This window comes from Stenella coeruleoalba, assembly GCF_951394435.1.
Source record: "Stenella coeruleoalba genome assembly, chromosome: 3".
Classification (NCBI taxonomy): domain Eukaryota; kingdom Metazoa; phylum Chordata; class Mammalia; order Artiodactyla; family Delphinidae; genus Stenella; species Stenella coeruleoalba.
Genome location: NC_137148.1, coordinates 24,969,542 through 24,992,863, shown reverse-complemented (window position 1 = coordinate 24,992,863; position 23,322 = coordinate 24,969,542). Strand labels below are relative to the sequence as shown.

General features: G+C 34.9%; 1 long non-coding RNA gene across 1 annotated transcript in view; it reads left to right on the top strand.

The window, feature by feature from the left end:
- LOC307184505 overlaps positions 1 to 23,322 on the top strand; it is a 52,795-nt gene that overhangs the window by 8,296 nt on the left and 21,177 nt on the right. The window contains exon 2 of the long non-coding RNA XR_013827734.1: positions 10,975 to 11,034. This is a non-coding gene — a long non-coding RNA (uncharacterized lncRNA). The remainder of the gene's footprint in view (positions 1 to 10,974; positions 11,035 to 23,322) is intronic.

The window sequence follows — 23,322 nt, the reverse complement described above, 5'->3', positions numbered from 1 at the left end:
TAAGAAAATACATTTGCAGATTTTGGTAAACATATATTAAGGAAGGTCTTTTAACCCTGATAAGAAGAGACAAAAATATTTTTTTTTAATATAAGTACATAGCATAGTTTAAAAATTATATTTAAAATACCTTTTACATTCACTAATAGTGAATGTTTTTTAAATTAAAGAAAATCTACAAAATAGTAAATAAATAAGAATATCAACACTTATGGAAAATAAAGTTTAGTGTGCACTTTGGAAAGAAATTTCACATTTGGAATAAGAAAAATAAGGCAACCCTCCAGTAAAGTAGTGAACGGTCATCATAGGCAATTATTTTTTAAAAAAGAAATATATGTGACAGATATATTCTGCCTCACTGGAGTTCAAGACAATGAAATTTTTACCAATAAAACTGTCAGAACAAAATTTAAAAAAACATTTGAGGCAAGAGAATGAGGGAAACAGTTATTCTAATTCACTTCAGGAGGAAGAGTAAGTTTGATGTAACCATTTGCAGGAAAAAAATATCAATACATAGCAACGGCGTTTAAAATAATTTCTTTTGACACAAGAATTTCTATACTAGGACATTAAAAATAAATAAGCACGTATACAAACATTACTTATACGACTGTGATATTGTCTATAATAAAACCTTAGAAAGAACTCACTGTTCAGTTGTAGAAAATGGGTCAAGTAAATTATTGTAAATGCATTTTTGGAGAATACCTGTTGACATGTAAAGATGTCCACAGTATATTGTTATATGAACATACACATTAAAAAAATACTTTATACACACAATATTATGTTTTATATGAAACATGAAATATAGATAAGGAGATGATGGATGAGATGGATCGATAAACAGATGATAAACAGATAGTGTTAAAAAACAAGACCAGGGCTTCCCTGGTGGCACAGTGGTTGAGAGTCCACCTGCCGATGCAGGGGACACGGGTTCGTGCCCCGGTCCGGGAAGATCCCACATGCCGCGGAGCGGCTGGACCCGTGAGCCATGGCCGCTGAGCCTGCGCGTCTGGAACCTGTGCTCCGCAACGGGAGAGGCCACAACAGTGAGAGGCCCGCATACCGCAAAAACAAAAACAAAAAACAAGACCATAGGGCCAAAACGTAGTCATTTATTTTAAGCTCCACATCACTAAACTGAGATTTAACTTAATTACAGCTTGGCTCTCCCAGAAATGGCATCTTAAACCAGTCCATCAAGAGTCACCTGATCAGTACTAGTTAGGTAATCTGTCTGATATACCCCTGCCATCCTCTAAAGGAAAGTAACTTTGTAGTAACTAATCTGCTTTTTTGCCTCGTGTAACTTCCTTTGTTCCTGCTCCCTTCTGGCATTGAAAGTCTTTCATTTTGTACGGCTTTTTGGAGCTCCTTTCTATCTGCTAGATTGGCTGCTGCCAGATTCAAATCGATTTTTGCACAGATAAATTCTTAATATTTTAATATGCCTCAGTTTATCTTTTAACAATAGACAGGTGATAGATGATAGATAGATAGATAGATAGATAGATAGATAGACCCGTAGATAGATAATAAGCAGATAGATAGAGAAGCAGAGCCCAGTGAGGGAAAAAGAAATAAGTGTAGACAATTCAAAGAGGTAATTTATTACAGAAAAGTGTCTACAAAGTAGTAGAAGGATAGGAGAAAAGAAGGGAGAAAGATGGAGTGGACCAGTGTAGGGTCTGGAAAGGCAGACAAGAAGAAAGGATGACTCATAGTGATGAGAAAATGCCAGTGCGCCTGTGATGGGGTCTGCAGAGTTGCATCTATAGCTGTAACGTTGGAGATGTTATTATGGGAGGTTATGGATCCATTGAAGAGGTGCTGTTTCAGCCAAAGCTAGAACCATCAGAAAGGCTAGATGCCAACTCCCTCCTTCTTTGACTCCCACGTTGTGGTGTCAGTAAACGCCGATATTGGAGGCAGTTGTCTCATGTCAGAACTGGAAGAAAGTATCCCCTTTCTTCCTTTCACCCTTTGACCTACTGCCAGTGCTTCTTATTGTCAGGAGATAGTAGGAAGCCACTGGCCAGGAAACAGAGTAGAGTATAAAGGGCAGATATGGTACTAAAGGACAACAGGTAAATAACAGACAGAAGGAAGGATATAAGGTGGGAGGAGAGATGTAGGGAGAGAAGGCAGGAAGGCAGGAAAGAAGAAAGGTAGGAAATAAGAGAAAAAAGGAAGAAAAAATAAAGCTGTAAGACATATACATCAAGAGTATCAAGTGATTATCTTTGAAGCCTCATGAAAGGGTGTTTTTTAATATTTTTTCAATGACAACATATTTTTGTTTTATAAAGAAAAGAAGAAATATATGGAATTAAAAATAGATCACTAAGTTCTCTGTGAGATGACATAGCTTGCAGTTCTGGCTTTGTTTTATATATATATATATATATATATATATATATATATATATATATCTTTATCCATTCATTTATCTGATTTCATTAAATCATCTTTCTATGTTTTCTTACAGCTTACTGAGTTTCCTTAAAACAACTATTCTGAATTATTTAAGGAACAAATTGCAGATCTCCATTTCTTTGGGATCAGTTACTGAAAATTATTGTGTTCCTTTGATGGTGTCATGTTTCCTTGATTTTTCATGTTCCTTGAAATCTTTCATTGCTATCTTCACATTTGAATAAGCAGTCATCTCCTCCAGTCTTTACTGACTGGTTTGGGAGAGAAATACCTCAGTCAGCCCTACTAGGGATCCTGAGGCATTCTCAGACCTTTTCTAGGGATAGCCCTGCTCCGTACTTCTTGTTCCCTCTTGGGGGAAATTCTTGGAGGGATTGTATGCTGCTGTTCTCCCAGCCGCTCTCTGACCGACCCCCAGTCATGTAGCAGCCCACCTCAGTATTCTGGACAGGGCAAGGATGCAGTGGGCCTCTTTAGCAGCATCTCCCACAATGGGAGAAGCCAGGGGCTCACTCACAGGCTCTCACTTTTTCCCTATGGGAGAAACCGCTGGCCATAAGGTCTGTCTTGTCACTGAGCTTCTCACCTTGGAGGAGGGTTGACATGGGTAAAGTGAAACTGTTCCTCTGACCCTCGATCTCAGATTTTTTTCCCCAGTGTTGAGCTGGAACTCCTCTGCTGAACTCTCAGATTTCCACAAAGGCACTCCCATCCTGTGATTGTCTAAATTGGTGATTTTGTGGGGAAGACGGTAGAAAAATGCCTATTCTGCCATTCTGCTGATGTCATGCTTCAGTGCTATTTTGTTTTAGCTTACACTTCCCAATATCTCTGAATTGTAGTTTGTAGTTATAACTAAAGATAACACAATTTTAAGTAGCATGAGAGCTGAACAGATGTCAAGGACTCTTTCTGTTTTTTTTTTTTTTTGGCAGCGTGAATAATTCAGGGGTCAAAAAGAAATGGAGAAATTGCCCATGGAAGAAAAGCACATTATGTTAGGAAACAGAGACAAATCAATGACTATATTTCTTTGACATATCATAATTGGAAAGAAATCCATGGGGAAAATGGAGAAAAGTTGAAATTAATTGAAAAACCGTGTTTACTTTTCTCATTTAATTACTTAAAAAAATTGATAATTCCAAAGTCACTTTTTTAAAAAAAATCCAATCTCTTTTTCTTGTTTGGTTATTGTGCTTTTAAAAATAGGACATATTATTCAAAATAATTTTATTTAGCTGAGTCTAGTTGTGTTAATCCTTATCAGTTTCAGTCCTGTATTCATCACAAATGTGGTTAAGAAAACAAGACAGCATCTCTTTCCACACTGCTTCAATATCAATACCATTTTTAATTATAAAGGCACATTAGCTATTTCAAATTCTACTTGTTTCTTAAGTGCTGTACAGATAGCATTTTCTCAGCCTTTTTTATGGAGTAAACAATAATTATGTGGTTAATAAATAATGCCATAAATGAAATATGTTATCCTAATTTTACAGTAAAGAGATTGAGGTGTGCAGAGGTTAAATCACTTCCCCAGTTTAATTCAGTTGGGAAGTGAAGTTTAATTCAGTGGGCAAAGGTTTGTAGGCAATTATTTCCCTTTCTAAGTTCAAACTTCCACATTTTTGTGGTAACCATAGTGACACATATACTTTATGTTAGATATTTAAGATACATTTTTACTTTTTTGTAATTCAACAGTTATACAAATTAGCAGACTTTTGTGGTTTTGAAATCATATTAATAATACATAGAACTTGGGGACAGTATAGATGTTTATTGTCTATATTGCATGGCAGGTAAAAGCAAGTATTAATTTTCTTTTAGTTGACATTATTACATTTATATAAAATATATGTGTTTATATATGGAGGTGAATATGTAATGAAATTTGGATTAAGAGAGTGGATATGGGTGTATTTATTATTGTTGATTCTAGTTTTATTTTCTTTAATGTTATAGATAGAATAACACAAAAGTAAGAAGCATACTAACTTTTATGTCTAAAAACATAAAAAAATATAGTATTACATATTCAGCTTAGGGATAAAAATAGAAAAAGAGAGGGAATGAGAGAGACAGATTCAGATAATTTTATTTTTGTTCTAGCCAAAAAGGGGAAAAAAAATCAATGTTCTAAGTGATTCCTTCTTTTTCCATTGCACTCACGTATATATGAAAGTCTGGTAGATACTGCTGCATTTTATTGTGGCGTATGGCAGCATGGAAGGGAATTTATTCTGTTTTTACATTGTCTGGTCATATTCAACTAAACTCAAGGCAAATCTCCTTTGAGCTATTTTGTTGCTTTGTTACTGCTTTCTACCTGAAGTTTCCGCGGCCCACTGCTTGATGGTCAAAGACAATAACCCTGATCTGGAGCCAGAAGACTTTCTTATTGCTCACATGGACCTCTGAACAGGAAGCATCTTTCTCTGTGTGGGTTCTTAGAAATCTAGTCCCAACAATTGCAACCTACTGACTATGTAGTGAATTTACACTAAACGCTGACATACTGGGAAATATAACTAGATCTCAGAGGCAATATCTGCAGACCTATTAGAGAAACACATGAGGTTGAAATTCACAGTGTTCGCACTCATCCACAGCTCTGGGCATTTATAAGACCCATAGCTCATAATGCTTAACAGTACAATCTTGAGAGCTTAGTGTCAGTACTGATAGACAAGAGAGAGTCCATGTTGATAACAGCAGTGTGGAAATAGAGAATAAAATCTCTCGTTTATTCTCCCGTCTCTTTTTGGATGATTACAGTGGTTCTTTGGAGGCACATGATATCATATTTATGCATTCCCGAATGATTTTAAACTAAACTTTGACTTTTCTCTATATTTAGTGAGTGCATAGAAGAATAATTGAAAACGATGGTCTTTATTTTCATTGAGAAAAGTGCATACAGAATTATTTATTTTCCCATGTATGTGAAATTGTGTAATAAGCTCCAGCTATACATCGCATGGAACACACCTTTTCTTTATGTATGAGTCATTCTCTCTCTCAAGGAAAAATTGGAATGGATTATTTAATTTCGTATTGGTTTAGTACAGTACTAATAAGCTGAGAACACCTGACTTATTGAGAACCACTATAATTATGTGTAAGCACAGGGATATTCTTTTAAGGAGTCTGCTGCTCAGCATAGACACATTCAGAAACTGGATATTAGGTACTTGACAAAATTAGAGTTCACACCTTTCTGCGGGCTGGTACTCATTTTTAAGGCTATCAATGAAGAAAAAGTTTTATAACATTATTCTATACCTACAGACCACTCTAGGATTATTTGATAATATTTATATATTAACCACATTGTTTTAGTTCTCTGTTTATGGGCTCTTGTCTTTTTGTTTTATATTTCTTAGTAGATCTCAACCCTACTTGTTTCCACAATGTATGTGGGAGATATTTACAGTAAGATGATACTTATTCTGACTCCTTTTATTTCTCTTAGGGCAGATGTGATAGGCCATTGGGAGGTCCACTCATGGCTCCATTACTGCATTTGAGGCTATTAATATGGACATGTCCTGCTGTGTTTTTTAATAGCAACTTCCACAGCAAGTCAACACGTTTGTGGACAAATTGACTCACAGAAACTTTGTAAATATTACTAATTAAGGGAAATTTGCTTTCAGATCTTGGTGTGACTTAAGATAGATAAGTGCCAGAAATTATTTTTTTTCCTATCGTATTTTTAAGAAAGAAAGAAAGTAAGAAAAAAAAAGAAAGAAAAGAAGGAAGGAGGGAAGGAAGGAAGCAAGGAAGGGAGGAAGGAAGGAAGGAAGAAAGATTAAATGTGGGGTGAGGATTAAGGGGCTGGTAGGACTATAAAATGGCAAATGATAAAGTTTACTGTTACACTGAATAGCATGAACTAAAGGAGCATATCAATTCAGTTGAGTTCAGTTAGTGTGTTTTGACAGATTTAATATTTCAGGTCAATATATTGGACCATAAGATCTGAGTATCCATCTAAAAGTTGTAAGGCAGCCAAAAGTTATATCAACTTTGGTGGTGTTATTTCATTGTTATATGAGCAGAACAATTACAGGGCTACAAAGATAAATTACTAAGAATTCTTATATTAAACACTTCTCTGTTTGGCCATGTGGCATGTACTTTTGATTTGTGTGATATGGTTTCTTTTCTCAGGCATCCTACAAAGTGTTCCCAATTAGCTTGATAGAAAGTGATGCTAATCTACTCCAACAAGTCTCACCTAGTAGTGACTGGGATGACTTGGAGTCTTTTGAGTATAGTGTTGACATGGACATCAATAAATCAGATATGACAAATTTTTGTCACATTCCCAAACAGATGTAATAAAATGGGGTCCGGCATTTATCATGTATCTATTTGAATCACCATCTCACTAAGAAGTTTCCATATGCTTTGTTACTTAATTTCTATATGATTGTGATTAAGTTTAAATTAATTGACACAATGTCTCCCAAGTGCTGAGCATAATATCTGATGGATGAAAAAGAACAAATATTTATCTATGAATTTCTGTTGGTCTTAGAATGTGTCATAAGTACAATCTGCAAGAGAAGAAATTGAAACTCAGAGTCTAAGTGACTTTTCCTAGGGTATAATGTGAATGCAACTGTTTATGGTTATAATTTTAAATAAATGTACTAGATAATTCTCTCTAATTAGATAGTCACTTTTATGTGGTGTTCTTGTGAAATTGTGGGGAAAATATTATGTATTTTATTTTTAGAATGCGAAAAACTCCATTTTTTAATTTATTTTACTTTTGTGGATAACATGATATTAGGATTCTTTTTTTATTTTTAATCTTTTTATGGAAAGATTCTCTAGTCCAGAGATTTATAATGAAGATGTATTTACATTATTGTGGCCATCTATCAAGCAGTGGTTCATGGGATGCTTATCAAGTATTGCAAGCATGGTTAACATATAACTTGTTTTCTATCATGAAGCACATTGTCAGAATTATCTGGAAAAATAAATTCAGAGTCTAAAAATTTGGTTAGAAGAGAGAGCATTACAGTACATGACAGACTGGCACTTTGGTTCAAGCAGGAGATTGACCTATAGATTTTGCTCAAAACGTTAATGCACAATGCTGTAGGCAGAGAGAAGCATTACATTATCAAGATGGATAGGCAGGGAGTACTTATTTTCCTTGGTCCTACTTTCTTCAAGATAAATGAAGTAGTGGAGAGACAAAAAGAACAGTGGGCATTGAGCAGTTCCAGGAATTGAATTCATCAGCTTTGAGGTAACAGAACATACAGGCAGCCTTCTTAAACTCCTTTTTTCCCCTTTGTACCTGAAAATACAATCTATGCTAAATATATTATTATTGTTTTTCCTTACAGGATAAATAATTTATCAATTTTTTTGAACATACTCATCTGTCCATCACTATTCAGTTAATATTTGGTCAGTTCTCCCTTCCAACATAACTAGTTAATAATCTTTAAAAGATTGTTTGACTATCAGGAAGAGTCAGTTCTTCTTGGGTACATATTCAGTGGTCAGTAAATTCTACCCAGATTTAGGGTTATTTTGAGGTTACCTCAGTAAATATAATATTAACACATCTATATTACCTAAGTTGTTGAATTAACCATATACACATGAATAACTTATGTCAAAGTGGTTAAATATAAATCACTATCTCCTAGAGACCAGATCTGTTGTCGTATTTCCTCAACACACACTTTGGTCTTTTTTGTCAGTTCTCCATTGTCACAACAATGTTGAATATCAAAGCATTCTGAACTGAGTGGCTTAAAAAAACTGATTGAAATTCTTGCTCATCAGTCTCTGGATAATCTGGACTTTTCTTCTGGTCTCATTTGGGCTCATTCATATATTAGCAGTCAGCTAGAGGTCAGGTAGGTGAGTTTAGCAACCTGATTGGGCTTTCTTACCTGGCGTGGGATAAGTTGAGTGTCAGCTGGTCATGTATTGCCTCAGCTTTGCTAGTCATTGTCTTTCATCATCTAGCAGACTAGCCCAGGTGTTTTCTCATGGTGAAAGCAAGAGTTCAAGAGAAAGAGAGTGGAAGTGTACAAGGCTTCTTGAGGCCAATCTGAGGAACTGTCACACTGTCACTTCTGCCATGTTCTATTGGCCAAAACAATTTACAAAACATACCCATATTCACGGGAGCAGAAATAGACTCCACCTCTTGAAGGGAGAAGCAGCTAAGTCACATTGAAAAAGCATAGATTCAGAGAGAAGTGGAGAATACGGGGAAATTTGTAATCAATCTGCCATATTGACACCTTTTCTCATTTGGCCATTTGACCATTTAAGAATGGTAAGAGTGGGCATCTTTATCTTATTTCAGTTCTCCAAAGTAAAGATATTAACATTTCACCAACAGGAAAATTTTGATACAGCTTTAAAAAAATAACCTTTATCACATTAAGAACATTTCTTTTTATTCCTAATTTGTGAAGGGTTTTTGTCATGAACATTTATGGAGCTTACCAAATAGGTGATTTTTCCACATCTATTTTATTTATGATATGGTTTTCCTTTTTTCTTTATGTTGAATTAATTACACTGTTAAAATTATTGAATATTAAATCACTTTAACCCTCTGCATTAATATTCTATTGCTGCCACAGACTTAGCAGCTGAAACAATACAAATTATTACCTTGCACTTCTATAGGTCAGAAGTCCATTACATGTCTCAGTATGCTAAAATAAAGGTATTGGCAGGGTTGTATTTTATTCTGAATGCTTTAGGTGAAGGTTTGTTTCCTCCCCTGGAGAGGATAGGTTTCCTTGATAATTCAGATTGTTGGCAAAATTCAGTGCCTTGTGGTTATAGAACCTATTTTCCTATTTTCTTACAAATTATCTAGTGGTGGCTATTCCCAGCTTCTAGAGACCACACACATTATTTAGCTCCTGGCTCCTTTTCTTCATTTTCAAGGCCATTAACCACAAGTCGCGTTTTTTCACATCACATGTCTCTGACACAGCCAAGGATAGTTCTCTGCTTTAAAGGATCTATGTGATTAGATTGGGTGATACCCAGATAATGCAGGAAAATGTCTTCATCTCAAAATCCCTAACCATAATCTTATCTACAAAGTCCTTTTTGCCATATTAAGGTAACATTATTCACAGAATCACAGTTTCTGTGATTATATCTCCTACTATTGACCCTGATCCTTTTACCTCCCTCTTATAAGGACCCTTGTGATTACATTGGTTCTACATGGGTAATCCAAAATAATCTCCTGAATCTACAAAATCTTTTGATTAATCACATCTGCAAAATCCTTTTTACCACATAAGGTAACACATTCACAGGTTCTAGGGATTAGGGTGTGAATATCTTTGGGAAGTCATTATTCTGTCTAATACATCTTCCTAGAACAAACTCATTTGTTCATAATGCAGTAACTGTTTTGCTAAAATATTTTGTTTGGGATTTTGTGTCTGTGTTTTATGAGAGACATTGGTGTAAATTGTCTTTCTTGTAATGTCTTTTCCGTCTTGTTATCAACGTAAACTGATCTCATAAAAGAAATTGGTGGACGTCTTTCTCTTTTTCTGTGTTCTGCAAGAGCTTTTTGTAAAATGTGTATAATTTCTTTTCTAAATGTTTAGTAGAATTCAAACATTTCATAGTAAGTCATATGATCGTTTTAAAGTGCGAATCTAACTTAATTGAAAAAATACCAACATTCATTTAAAAAAATTTTTTGTCAGTTTTAATAAATTGTGCTTTTCTGGGGACTTAATCTAAATATTTAAATTAGTTGAAATTTGATTTTTCAAACAGTTCTCTTATTTTTATAGTTTTGGTAATATCTCCTTTATCATTCTTGATACTGGTTATTTGTATCTTTTTCTTCTTTAATTTTATCCAATATCCAAATCATTTATTTTTATCATTTTGGAGAAGATTTTCTGATTTAAATCCTTTGAAACTCTTAAGACTTCCTTTGCAGCTAAACATATGATTGATTTTGCTAATTTCTCTATTCCCATTAAAAAATTATTTTGCTGTTTGGGGGTGTGGTACTCTATATATACCAATTAGTGCCAAGTTTTCTATTCATGCTGTTCACTTCTAACTACTTACTGACTTTTGGTATTCTTATCCTATCATTTACTGTAAAATATATGTTGAAACACTTCTTTCTGATTATGAATTTGTTTAAACTTTTATTTCTGTTAATTTTCCCTTTATATAATTTGACATTACCTACATTAAAATCATTTGATCTTCCTAGAGGATTGCCACTTTTATCATTAGACATGTTCCTCTTTAACTCTAATTATGTTGCTCACCGCCCCCCACCAACCATTTATATTTAGAAAATGTAAAAATCTAGGGAGCACTCATGTAAGCAATTAAAGAAATTCAGTATTTTACTTCCTGTACTAAACTCATGCTCATAGATTGATACACTAAAATAGATTTTTAACTAATAACACTTTTGTACCATTTATTTTAATTATTAATCCATTTTCCTCTTTGTATCTCTTGCAGATACGTAGCTGTTGGAAACTAAAGAGACAACAATCTGATTTTCAGGTTAAGTTCATACAGGTGAAAAATAACATAAGACATATGGACATCCAAATTCTTTTGCATTGTTAAAAAAATCCATCATATTGCTGAAAATCACATACCTGATAGAGCATTAAGTCTCCCCTTAAATCTGATCCCTCCTGGTCCCTGATCTTATTTACATCCTCCTTGCCGCTAACACTTTTGTTCCCTTCCTTTCTTCCTTCCTTCCTTCCTTCTTTCCTTCCTTCCTTCCTTCCTTCCTTCCTTCCTGAGTCTAGAGTGTTAGGTAAATATAAGGGAAGGTTTGTTGTTGCTTGTATTTGAAACTGGGTGTGAGTGATAACTAGTAGGATTAAGAGATGCTAAGTGCTAAATGATTGAGATATTTATACTTTGATAATTTCTATTAAAAGAAAGTTTGTCTTTTAGAGTAATGCTGGCTGACCTTGATTCTGCCTCTCAGATTTAAAATAAGACATTTCTTTTTTTACTTTTGACCCCTGTTCACCCATTTATCCCACCCCCAAACTCTCACCTCTGACAGCTACCAATGTGTTCTCTGTATCTATGAACTTTTTTCTGTTTGTTTTAGATTCCACATGTAAGAGAAATTATATTGTATTTGTCTCACCCTGTGTGACTTATTTCACTCAGCATAATGCCTTCAAGGTCCATCTGTATTGTCACAAATGGCAAGATTTCATTCTTTTTTTTAATGGCTGAAAAATAGTCCATTGTGTGTGTGATATATATATATATGTGTGTGTATGTGTGTGTGTGTGTGTGTGTGTGTGTGTGTGTGTGTGTGTGTATTTCCATATCGTGTCTATTGTAAATAATGAACATGGGATGGGAGTGCTTATATTTTTTTGAGTGGAAGTTTTCATCTTCATTAAATAGGTAACCAGAAGTGGAAAGCTAGATCACATGGTAGTACTATTCTTATTTTTTTGAGGAAACTTCACAATATTTTCCATTGTGGCTGCACCAATTTACATTCCCACCAGCTGCGTACAAGTGTTCCCTTTTCTCCACATTCTCGCTAACACTTATTATCTCTTGTCTTTTTGATAACAGCCATTCTTATAGGTATGAGATGATATCTCATTGTGGTTTTGATTTGCATTTCCCTGATGATAATGGTGTTGAGGATCTTTTCATGTACCTGTTGGCCATTTGTATGTCTTTGGAAAAATGTTTATTCAGATTTTCTGCCCATTTTTATTTACTTTTTGTTTTTTTGCTGTAGGATTGTATGGGTTCTTTATATATTTTGAATATTAGCTTCTTAATAAGATACATGATTTGAAAATATTTTCTCCCATTCAGTTGGTTGCCTTTTCATTTTGTTGATGGTTTCCTTTGCTATACAGAAGCATTTTAGTATGATGTAGTCCCACTTATTTATTTTTGCTTTTGTTGCTTTTGCTTTTGGTGTCAGATTAAAAAAATCATCCCCAAGACCTATGTGCAGGAGATTACCACCTATGTTTTCTTCTAGGAGTTTTATGGTTTCAGGTCTTAATTTCAAGTCTTTAATTCATTTTGAGTTAATTTTAGTGGATGGTGTAAGACAGAGGTGCAGTTTCACTCCCTTGCATATGGCCGTCCAGTTTTCTTAACACCGTTTATGGAAGAGATTCTCCTTTCCCTGTTGTATATTCTTGTCACCTTTGTCATAAATTAATTCATCCTATATGTGTGAGTTTATTTCTGGGCTGTCTTTCTGTTCCATTGAACTATATGTTATTATGCCAATACCATATTGTTTTAATTACTATAGCTTTGTAGTCTAGTTTGAAATCAGAGCACATGATACCTCCAGCTTTGGAGGTGATTTTCATTCTCAAGATTGCTTTGGCTATTCAGAGTTTTTTATGCTTTCATACAAATTTTAACATTATTTGTTCTATTTCTTTGCAAAATCTCACTGGAATTTTGAGAATAATGCTTCTTAATGCCTAATATTTTGTCTGATATTACTATAGGTAATGTAGGTTGAATGTCCAGTTTCAAGTGAGGAGGTTTTCAATAGAAACTTGAATATGTATGTAATGGAAATAATAAAAATTGGTTACTTTCTGCAGATATCCTCTTCAGAACAAATTTACTTTACTTGCTGTGTATGATACCTAGCCTATGAGCAGATTCTTAGATATTATTCTGCAGAATAGGAAAAAACAGAAAATGAGCTACTGTTCAAGTGAGGACAAATCGCATGATCTCAGAGAATTAATCAGACAGGGAAAAGGGAAACTGAGGAAAATATTGCTAACATCATTTGTTTTTGTCTAAGAAATTTTTAGGTGAACATAATATGGTTTAACTACACGTGTTTTCTTCTTTTCTCTGCTATATCCTACTTTAAGCACTAGAACATATTTTGGCTTATTGTAAAAGGTTTTTAGACTCATATACTATTTAAAAAAGGAAACACTCAGATGAATAAACTTACTAGAATCTAGTTTCATGAACACATCAAAATCTGTTTCACTATTAATCTCAGTCTCCCTTGCCTGATGCCAATGGCAAGAGCTAAAAAAAATAAAAATAAAACTACTGACATGAAACTGGCGAAAGAAAAAGGACCTCTTATGTTGTTATTCATGGTTTTTAGATAGTGATAGGTCAGGCATATGAAAGAAAAGGATGAAAAAGTAATTATTAAGGTAGATACTTCATCATATAAGTTACTTATTTTATAAGTAATGGAGCAGAATATAAAATTAATGTGAGCTTCAAATGCTCTTTTAACAAAATTATAAGTAATATCTACTTAAGATTGTTATATGGCATATGTCATATATTACGTCATAGGGTTGATAGCTCATAAGTTTTTGGAACATTATATTCCTATAACAAGGAAAATATTTCATGTCTATTGTAAAAATACTTTGTCCCTTTGACATTTACCCATATTCCAAACTGAGGCAGAGGTTTGAACTAAAGTTTTGACTCAAAATGATAAATATATTCACAGTTTACAAATTTTATTGATCTTTAGGAGCAACAGATAAACATTTTAAAAGTGGCAAAATGAGAAAGTTTAAATGGACACCAAAACTTCTGTTTCAATCTGTTGCTATCCTCATTCTCTTATAATTCTTTTTTTAATTTTAATTTTATTTTATATTTTGTTTCTGCTTTATAACAAAGTGAATCAGTTATACATATACATATGTTCTCATATCTCTTCCCTCTTGCACCTCCCTCCCTCCCACCCTCCCCATCCCACCCCTCCAGGCAGTCACAAAGCACCGAGCTGATCTCCCTGTGCTATACGGCTGCTTCCCACTAGCTATCTACCTTATATTTGGTAGTGTATATATGTCCATGCCTCTCTCTCGCTTTGTCACAGCTTACCCTTCCCCCTCCCCATATCCTCAAGTCCATTCTCTAGTAGATCTGTGTCTTTATTCCTGTCTTATCCCTAGGTTCTACATGACATTTTTTTCTTAAATTCCATGTATATGTGTTAGCATATGGTATTTGTCTTTCTCTTTTTGACTTACTTCACTCTGTATGACATACTCTAAGTCTATCCACCTCATTACAAACAATTCAGTTTTGTTCCTTTTTATGGCTGAGTAATATTCCATTGTATATATGTGCCACATCTTCTTTATCCATTCATCCGGTGATGGACACTTAGGTTGCTTCCATCTCCGGGCTATTGTAAATAGAGCTGCAATGAACATTTTGGTACATGACTCTTTTTGAATTATGGTTTTCTCAGGGTATATGCCCAGTAGTGAGATTGCTGAGTCATATGGTAGTTCTATTTGTAGTTTTTTAAGGAACCTCCTTACTGTTCTCCATAGTGGCTGTACCAATTCACATTCCCACCAGCAGTGCAGGAGTGTCCCCTTTTCTCCACACCCTCTCCAGCATTTACTGTTTGTAGATTTTTTGATGATGGCCATTCTGACTGGTGTGAGATGATATCTCATTGTAGCTTTGATTTGCATTTCTCTAATGATTAATGATGTTGAGCATTCTTTCATGTGTTTGTTGGCAGTCTGTATATCTTCTTTGGAGAAATGTCTATTTAGGTCTTCTGCCCATTTTAATTTGATTGACAAATCCATAATTGAAAAGGAATATACATATTAATTTTAAACCCTATTAAGGGAAAAACAATATTTGCAAAAAAAGTCTTTATCCTGTAGACATAAAGAATTTTTTTTTCAAGAAGACATAACAACCAGGAAACAAAAATATATAACTCTGAAATCTTTTACGTTTCAATATTCAAGCTCAAAGAGTTTCTTCTTTCTCCACTATAAATAAAACAGACAGTTAATAAAACAGAGACATTCACTGACAATATAGTAATTTCATATCTGTTTTTCCTCTCTGCAACTGGGAGGTGGTATTTAGGTAGAAGAAACAATTTCTTCACCTGACAAGACATAAGCACTTATTAGCTTTGTTCCATGTCTTTTACTGAGATCTACTTAGAAAGATACTTTACTGTGTGTGCTGTTAAATTCCATGTGGCTGACTAAGTAACAGAAAAGACAGAACCTGAGGGCCACAGAGGTTTGCAGTTGTCAGCATGATAAGCTAGTGCTTTATCATCAGAAACTAAAGAGTACTTAAATGATACTGGCTGCAATTGTGGTCATAATTTATTGGCCTCAAGTGACTCTGGGTGTATGTGCCCCTACCTTCCTAATCTCAGTTTCTGTTTTGCCAGAGTCTGCGTTGTAAAACCTCGGTGATCCTCCTGCATGTAGCCTTTATTCTCTAACATCAGAAGAATAAAAAGAATGCATGGCTTGAAATACAAGAAAAACAAATACAGGGGAAAAAAGTTAAAAAGTTAATACAAATAATATGCTACTAAAAAGGCTGTGGACAGATGATAATCCCAATGGAAAATTGGAAGTTAGTAGGCCTGAAGCACGATTATAGAGTTGATGCTCCCAAATAAGAATTCACTTTTGGTTTGCAACATGAATGAGTTAAAAGGGGTCATCTGAAAATGTTTTATTTATTTATAAAGTGCATTCTCTAAAAGGAACTGATTTTGAAAACCCTGTCTACTAGGTCAGGAAAAGTTTAATAGATTTAAATTGTTTAAAAACAAGTTTTTTAAAAAAATATTTTTTAACCTCCTAAGACAACAGCAATTTGAAACAACTGATTTTTGACAATGAGCCAAGTCCTTTTGGCCTCTGTCCTAAATCTGCCAGTGTAGAAGGAAACTTCTGAAAAACAAAAAGGAAGGAAACAGACAGAAATATATTTTTTCTATGGCCAGTTTTCCTATGATCGCTCTGCTCCACTGTATTTGTTCCTATCCAAACTCAATGAGGAAACCTAAAGTATTGACTTTTTCCTCTTCCTTTTAAATTTATGCCATAAGAAAGAAAAGAAAGGTAATTATGTGAAGAGATGAATTAATGTTAACTTGACCATAGTAATAATGTATGTATCTGTATATCAAAACAGCATATTTTACACCTAAATATATATAATTTTATTTAAAACAAAACAAAACATGAAAACAACCCAAATGACCATCAATGGATGGATAGATACACAAACTGTGATGCATTCATACAACAGAGTATTATTCAGTTATAAAAGGAATGAGGCATTGATACATGCTTCAATATGGATAAACCTCAAAAACATTGGGCTAAATGAAAGAAGCCCACATATTGTATGATTCCACTTGTATGAAAAATCCAGATGAGCTAAATGAACAGAGACAGGCAGCAGTTTAGTGGTTGTCAGGAGCTGGGGGAGTGGGGAAAGGGGAGTGCATAAGGGGTACAGAGTTTCTATTTGGGGTGGTGGAAGTGTTCTGGCACTAGATAGCAGTGGTGGGTAAAACAGTGAATGACTGCTAATGAATTGTAACATTAAATTTTTAACTTAAAAAGATGCCACAGAATACAATGATCAAGAAGATAGAACTGGGGTTGATAATTTCGTTGAGAATGTGGTTAAAATGGAGTTAATTGCAGGGCATAAGTGAATGTGCTGTGAAACAAATAGTCATGATCGCTCCCAGGTATGACGCACTCCCTGATAGAGCTTCTTATTCTAAGACACAGAAACAAAGGGTCTGAAGTCATAGGTCAGGTTCTCCTAGGGATAGATATAAGGTGGAGACTTTCAGACAAGTGGAGTTATCAGAGGCATGCTTACAAAAACAATACCTGTAATGGAGTGAGGGAAGCTGGACTGACCAGAGGAAGAAGGAAGAAGCAAGACAGACTTTGGCTGAGGTGGCTTTCCGAGAAGTCCCAACTTGAGGCAAAGAGATCAGACCTTTCTTCTATTGTTTCTGCTTGTCATTGGAAGCAAGATATTCCCAAGAAGAAACTGAGGCAGCTCCCTTTGACAGATGCCTATTTCTGGGGAATATCTGGGCTGTGAGCCATTAATTAGCAGCAGTCTCACTTCTGATTATTTTTCCTTGATTTGTTTGTTGTACAGATTGAGCTAGAATACCCTTATTAGGTTCCCATCTAAATTTTCCCTAGAGTTTCATGCTCTGTTAAGCCTCTTCATAGTTCTCTGCTGATCAGACCTCACTAGCTTCCACTCCAAGTTTGCCTTTCATTATCATAATTTCACATAGGTTTTTTCTCATCAATGAGATCTGCACCTAGCTTCTATTATTTGGGACTCCATCATCACTAGTGCTAACAGAGAGTGCAGTTCCATAATAGCATCACTCACCAAAACCCTGGCCAGCAAAACAATCTAGCTACCACTGAGCTTCTCAACGATTATTGGTGTGCATCTCTCCAGCCCATTCTTTTTTCTTATTGAACTGTAGTTGACTTAGAATATTGGATTGGTTTCGGGTATACAGCAAAGTGATTCAGCTATATATATATTTTTTTTGCAGATTATTTTCCATTATAGGTTATTAGAAGATATTGAATATAGTTCCCTGTGCTATACAGTAAATACTTATTGCCTATGTATTTTACGTATACTACTTTGTACCTGTTAATCCCATAGTCCTAATTTACCCCTCCCTCCCCTCTCCCTTTCCCCTTTGGTAAACATAATTTCATTGTCTATGTTTGTGAGTCTTTCTGTTTTATAAATAAGTTCATTTGCATCATTTTTTAGATTCCACATATAAATGATATCATATGTATTTGTCTTCCTCTGTCTGACTTACTTCACTTAGTATGATAATCTTTAGGCCCATCCATGTTGCTGCAACTGGCAATATTTCATTTTTTTAACATCTTTATTGGACTGTAATTGCTTTACACTGGTGTGTTAGTTTCTGCTTTATAACAAAGTGAATCAGCTATACATATACATATATCTCCATATCTCTTTCCTCTTTTATCTCCCTCCCTCCCACCCTCCCTATCCCACCTCTCTAGGTGGTCACAAAGCACAGAGCTGACCACCCGGTGCTATGCGGCTGCTTCCCACTAGCTATCTGTTTTAATTTTGGTAGTGTGTATACGTCCATGCCACTCTCTCACTTTGTCCCAGCTTACACTTCCCCCTCCCCATGTCTTCAAGTCCATTCTCTAGTAGGTCTGCATCTTTATTCCCGTCTTGCCCCTAGGTTCTTCTGCCCATTTTCTTTTCTTTTCTTTTCTTTTTTTCGATTCCATATATATGTGTTAGCATATGGTATTTGTTTTTCTCTTTCTGGCTTACTTCACTCTGTATGACATACTCTAAGTCCATCCACCTCAATACAAATAACTTAAATTTTGTTTCTTTTCATGGCTGAGTAATATTCCATTGTATATATGTGCCACATCTTTATCCATTCATCTGTTGATGGACACTTAGGTTGCTTCCATGTCCTGGCTATTGTAAATAGAGCTGCAATGTGGTACATGATTCTTTTTGAATTATGGTTTTCTCAGGGTATATGCCCAGTAGTGGGATTGCTGGGTCATATGGTAGCTCTATTTGTAGTTTTTTAAGGAACCTCCATACTGTTCTCCATAGTGGCTGTACCAATTCACATTCTCACTAACAGTGCAAGAGGGTTCCCTTTTCTCCACACCCTCTCCAGCATTTACTGTTTGTAGATTTTTTGATGATGGCCATTCTGACCGGTGTGAGATGATACCTTATTGTAGTTTTGACTTGCATTTCTCTAATGATTAATGATGTTGAACATTCTTTCATGTGTTTGTTAGCAATCTGTATATCTTCTTTGGAGAAATGTCTATTTAGGTCTTTTGCCCATTTTTGGATTGGGTTGTTTGTTTTTTTGATATTGAGGTGCATGAGCTACTTATAAATTTTGGAGATTAATCCTTTGTCCATTGCTTCATTTGCAAATACTTTCTCCCATTCTGAAGGTTGTCTTTTCGTCGTTTTTATGGTTTCCTTTGCTGTGCAAAAGTTTTTAAGTTTCTTTAGATCCCATTTGTTTATTTTTGTTTTTATTTCCATTTCTCTAGGAGGTGGGTTGAAAAGGATCTTGCTGTGATTTATGTCATAGAGTGTTCTGTCTATGTTTTCCTCTAAGAGTTTGATAGTTTCTGGCCTTACATTTAGGTCTTTAATCCATTTTGAGTTTATTTTTGTGTTTGGTGTTAGGGAGTGTTGTAATTTCTTTCTTTTACATGTATCTGTCCAGTTTTCCCAGCACCACTTATTGAAGAGGCTGTCTTTTCTCCACTGTATATTCTTGCCTCCTTTATCAAAATATAAGGTGACCATATGTGCATGGGTTTATCTCTCGGCTTTCTATCCTGTTCTGTTGATCTATATTTCTGTTTCTGTGCCAGTACCATACTGTCTTGATTACTGTAGCTTTGTAGTATAGTCTGAAGTCAGGGAGCCTGATTCCACCAGCTCTGTTTTTCTTTCTCAAGATTGCTTTGGCTATTCAGTGTCTTTTGTGTTTCCATACGAATTGTGAAATTTTTTGTTCTAGTTCTGTGAAAAATGCCAGTGGTATTTTGATAGGGATTGCATTGAATCTGTGGATTGCTTTGGGTATTAGAGTCATTTTCACAAGGTTGATTCTTCCAGTCCAAGAACATGGTATATCTCTCCATCTATTTGTATCATCTTTAATTACTTTCATCAGTGTCTTATAATTTTCTGCATACAGGTCTTTTGTCTCCTTCGGTAGGTTTATTCCTAGGTATTATATTATATCTTTTTGTTGCAGTAGTAAATGTGAGTGTATTCTTAATTTCACTTTCAGATTTTTCATCATTAGTGTATAGGAATGCCAGAGATTTCTATGCATGAATTTTGTATCCTTCTACTTTACCAAATTCATTGATTAGCTTTAGTAGTTTTCTGGTAGCATCTTTAGGATTCTCTATGTATAGTGTCATGTCATGTGCAAGCAGTGACAGCCTTACCTCTTCTTTTCCGATTTGGATTCCTTTCATTTCTTTTTCTTCTCTGATTGCTGTGGCTAAAACTACCAAAACTATGATGAATAATAGTGGTGAGAGTGCGCAACCTTGTCTTGTTCCTGATCTTGGTGGAAATGGTTTCGGTTTTTCACCATTGAGGACGATGTTGGCTGTAGGTGTCATATATGGTCTTTATTATGTTGATATGTTCCCTCTGTGCCTACTTTTGGAAGGGTTTTTATCTTAAATAGGTGTTGAATTTTGTCGAAAGCTTTTTGTGCATCTATTGAGATGATCATATGGTTTTTATTCTTCAATTTGTTAATATGGTGTATCACATTGATTGATTTGCGTATATTGAAGATCTATGCATGCCTTGGAGAAACCCCACTTGATCATGGTGTATGATCCTTTTAATGTGGTGTTGGATTCTGTTTGTTAGTATTTTGTTGAGGATTTTTGCATTTATGTTCATCAGTGATATTGGCCTGTAGTTTTCTTTCTTTGTGACATGTTTGTCGGGTTTTGGTATCAGGGAGATGGTGGCCTTGTAGAATGAGTTTGTGATTGTTCCTCCCTCTGCTATAGTTTGGAAGAGGTTGAGAAAGTTAGGTGTTAGCTCTTCTCTAAATGTTTGGTACAATTCGTCTTTGAAGCCATCTCATTCTGGGCTTTTGTTAGTTGGAAGATTTTTAATCACAGTGTCAATTTCAGTGCTTGTGATTGGTCTGTTCATATTTTCTATTTCTTCCTGGTTCAGTCTTGGAAGGTTGTGCATTTCTAAGAATGTGTCCATTTCTTCCAGGTTGTCCACTTTGTTGCCATATAGTTGCTTGTAGTAATCTCTCATGATCCTTTGTATTTCTGCAGTATCAGTTGTTACTTCTCCTTTTTCATTTCTAATTCGATTGATCTGAGTTTTCTCCCTTTTCTTCTTGATGAGTCTGGCTAATGGTTTATCAATTTGTTTATATTCTCAAAGAACCAGCTTTTAGTTTTATTGATCTTTGCTCTCATTTCCTTCATTTGTTTTTCATTTATTTCTGATCTGATCTGATCTTTATGATTTCTTTCCTTCTGCTAACTTTGTGGGTTTTTTTCTTCTTCTTTCTCTAATTGCTTTAGGTGTAAGGTTAGGTTGTTTATTTGAGATGTTTCTTGCTTCTTAAGGTAAGATTGTATTGCTATAAACTTCCCTCCTAGAACTGCGTTTGCTGCATCCCATAGGTTTTGGTTCGTCGTGTTTTCATTGTCATTTGTTTCTAGGTATTTTTTGATTTCCTCTTTGATTTCTTCAATTATCTCTTGGTTATTAAGTAGTATATTGTTTAGCCTCCATGTGTTTGTATTTTTTACAGTTTTTTTTCATGTAATTGATGTCTAGTCTCATAGCTTTGTTATCAGAAAAGATACTTGATATGATTTCAATTTTCTTAAATTTACCAAGGCTTGATTTGTGACCCAAGATATGATCTATCCTGGAGAATGTTCCATGAGCACTTGAGAAGGAAGTATATTCTTTTGTCTTTGGATGGAATGTCCTATAAATATCAATTAAGTCCACCCTGTTTAATATATCATTTAAAGCTTGTGTTTCCTTATTTACTTTCATTTTGGATGATCTGTCCATTGGTGAAAGTGGGGTGTTAAAGTCCCCTACTATGAGTGTGTTACTGTCAATTTCCCCTTTTATGGCTGTTAGTATTTGTCTTATGTATTGAGGTGCTCCTATGTTGGGTGCATAAATATTTACAATTGTTATATCTTCTTCTTGGATTGATCCCTTGATCATTATGTAGTGTCTTTGTCTGTTGTAATAGTCTTTGTTTTAAAGTCTATTTTGTCTGATATGAGAATTGCTTTTCCAGCTTTCTTTTGATTTCCATTTGCATGGAATATCTTTTTCCTTCCCCTCACTTTCACTCTGTATGTGTCCCTAGGTCTGAAGTGGGTCTATTGTAGACAGCATGTATATGGGTCTCGTTTTTGTATCCATTCAGCCAGTCTATGTCTTTTGGTTGCACCATTTAATCCATTTACATTTAAGGTAGTTATCCATATATATGTTCATATTACCATTTTCTTAATTGTCTTGGGTTTGTTATTGTAGGTGTTTTTCTTCTCTTGTGTTTCCTGCCTAGAGAAGTTCCTTTAGCATTTGTTGTAAAGCTAGTTTGGTGGTGCTGAATTCTCTTAGCTTTTCTGTAAAGGTTTTAATTACTCCATCGAATCTGAATGAGATCCTTTCTGGGTATTGTAATCTTGGTTGTAGGTTTTTCCCTTTCATCTGTTTAAATATGTCCTGCCACTCCCTTCTGGCTTGCAGAGTTTCTGCTGAAAAATCTGCTGTTAACCTTATGGGGATTCCCTTGTATGTTATTTGTTGTTTTTCCCTTGCTGCTTTTAATATTTTTTCTTTGTATTTAATTTTTGATAGTTTGATTAATATGTGTCTTGACGTGTTTCTCCTTGGAATTATCCTGTTTGGGACTCTCTGTGCTTCCTGGCCTTGATTAACTATTTGCTTTCCCATATTAGGGAAATTTTCAACTATAATCCCTTCAAATATTTTCTCAGTCCCTTTCTTTTTCTCTCCTTCTTCTGGGACCCCTATAATTTGAATGTTGGTGCATTTATTGTTGTCACAAAAGTCTCTGAGACTGTCCTTAATTCTTTTCATTCTTTTTTCTTTATTCTGCTCTGCAGTAGTTATTTCCACTATTTTATCTTCCAGGTCACTTATCCGTTCTTCTGCCTGTGTTATTCTGCTATTGATCCCTTCTATAGAATTAATTTCATTTATTGTGTTGTTCATCATTATTTGTTTGCTCTTTAGTTCTTCTAGGTTCTTGTTAAATGTTTCTTATATTTTCTCCATTCTATTTCCAAGATTTTGGATCATCTTTACTGTCATTATTCTGAATTCTTTTTCAGGTAGTCTGCCTATTTCCTCTTCATTTGTTAGGTCTGGTGGGTTTTTACCTTGCTCCTTCAT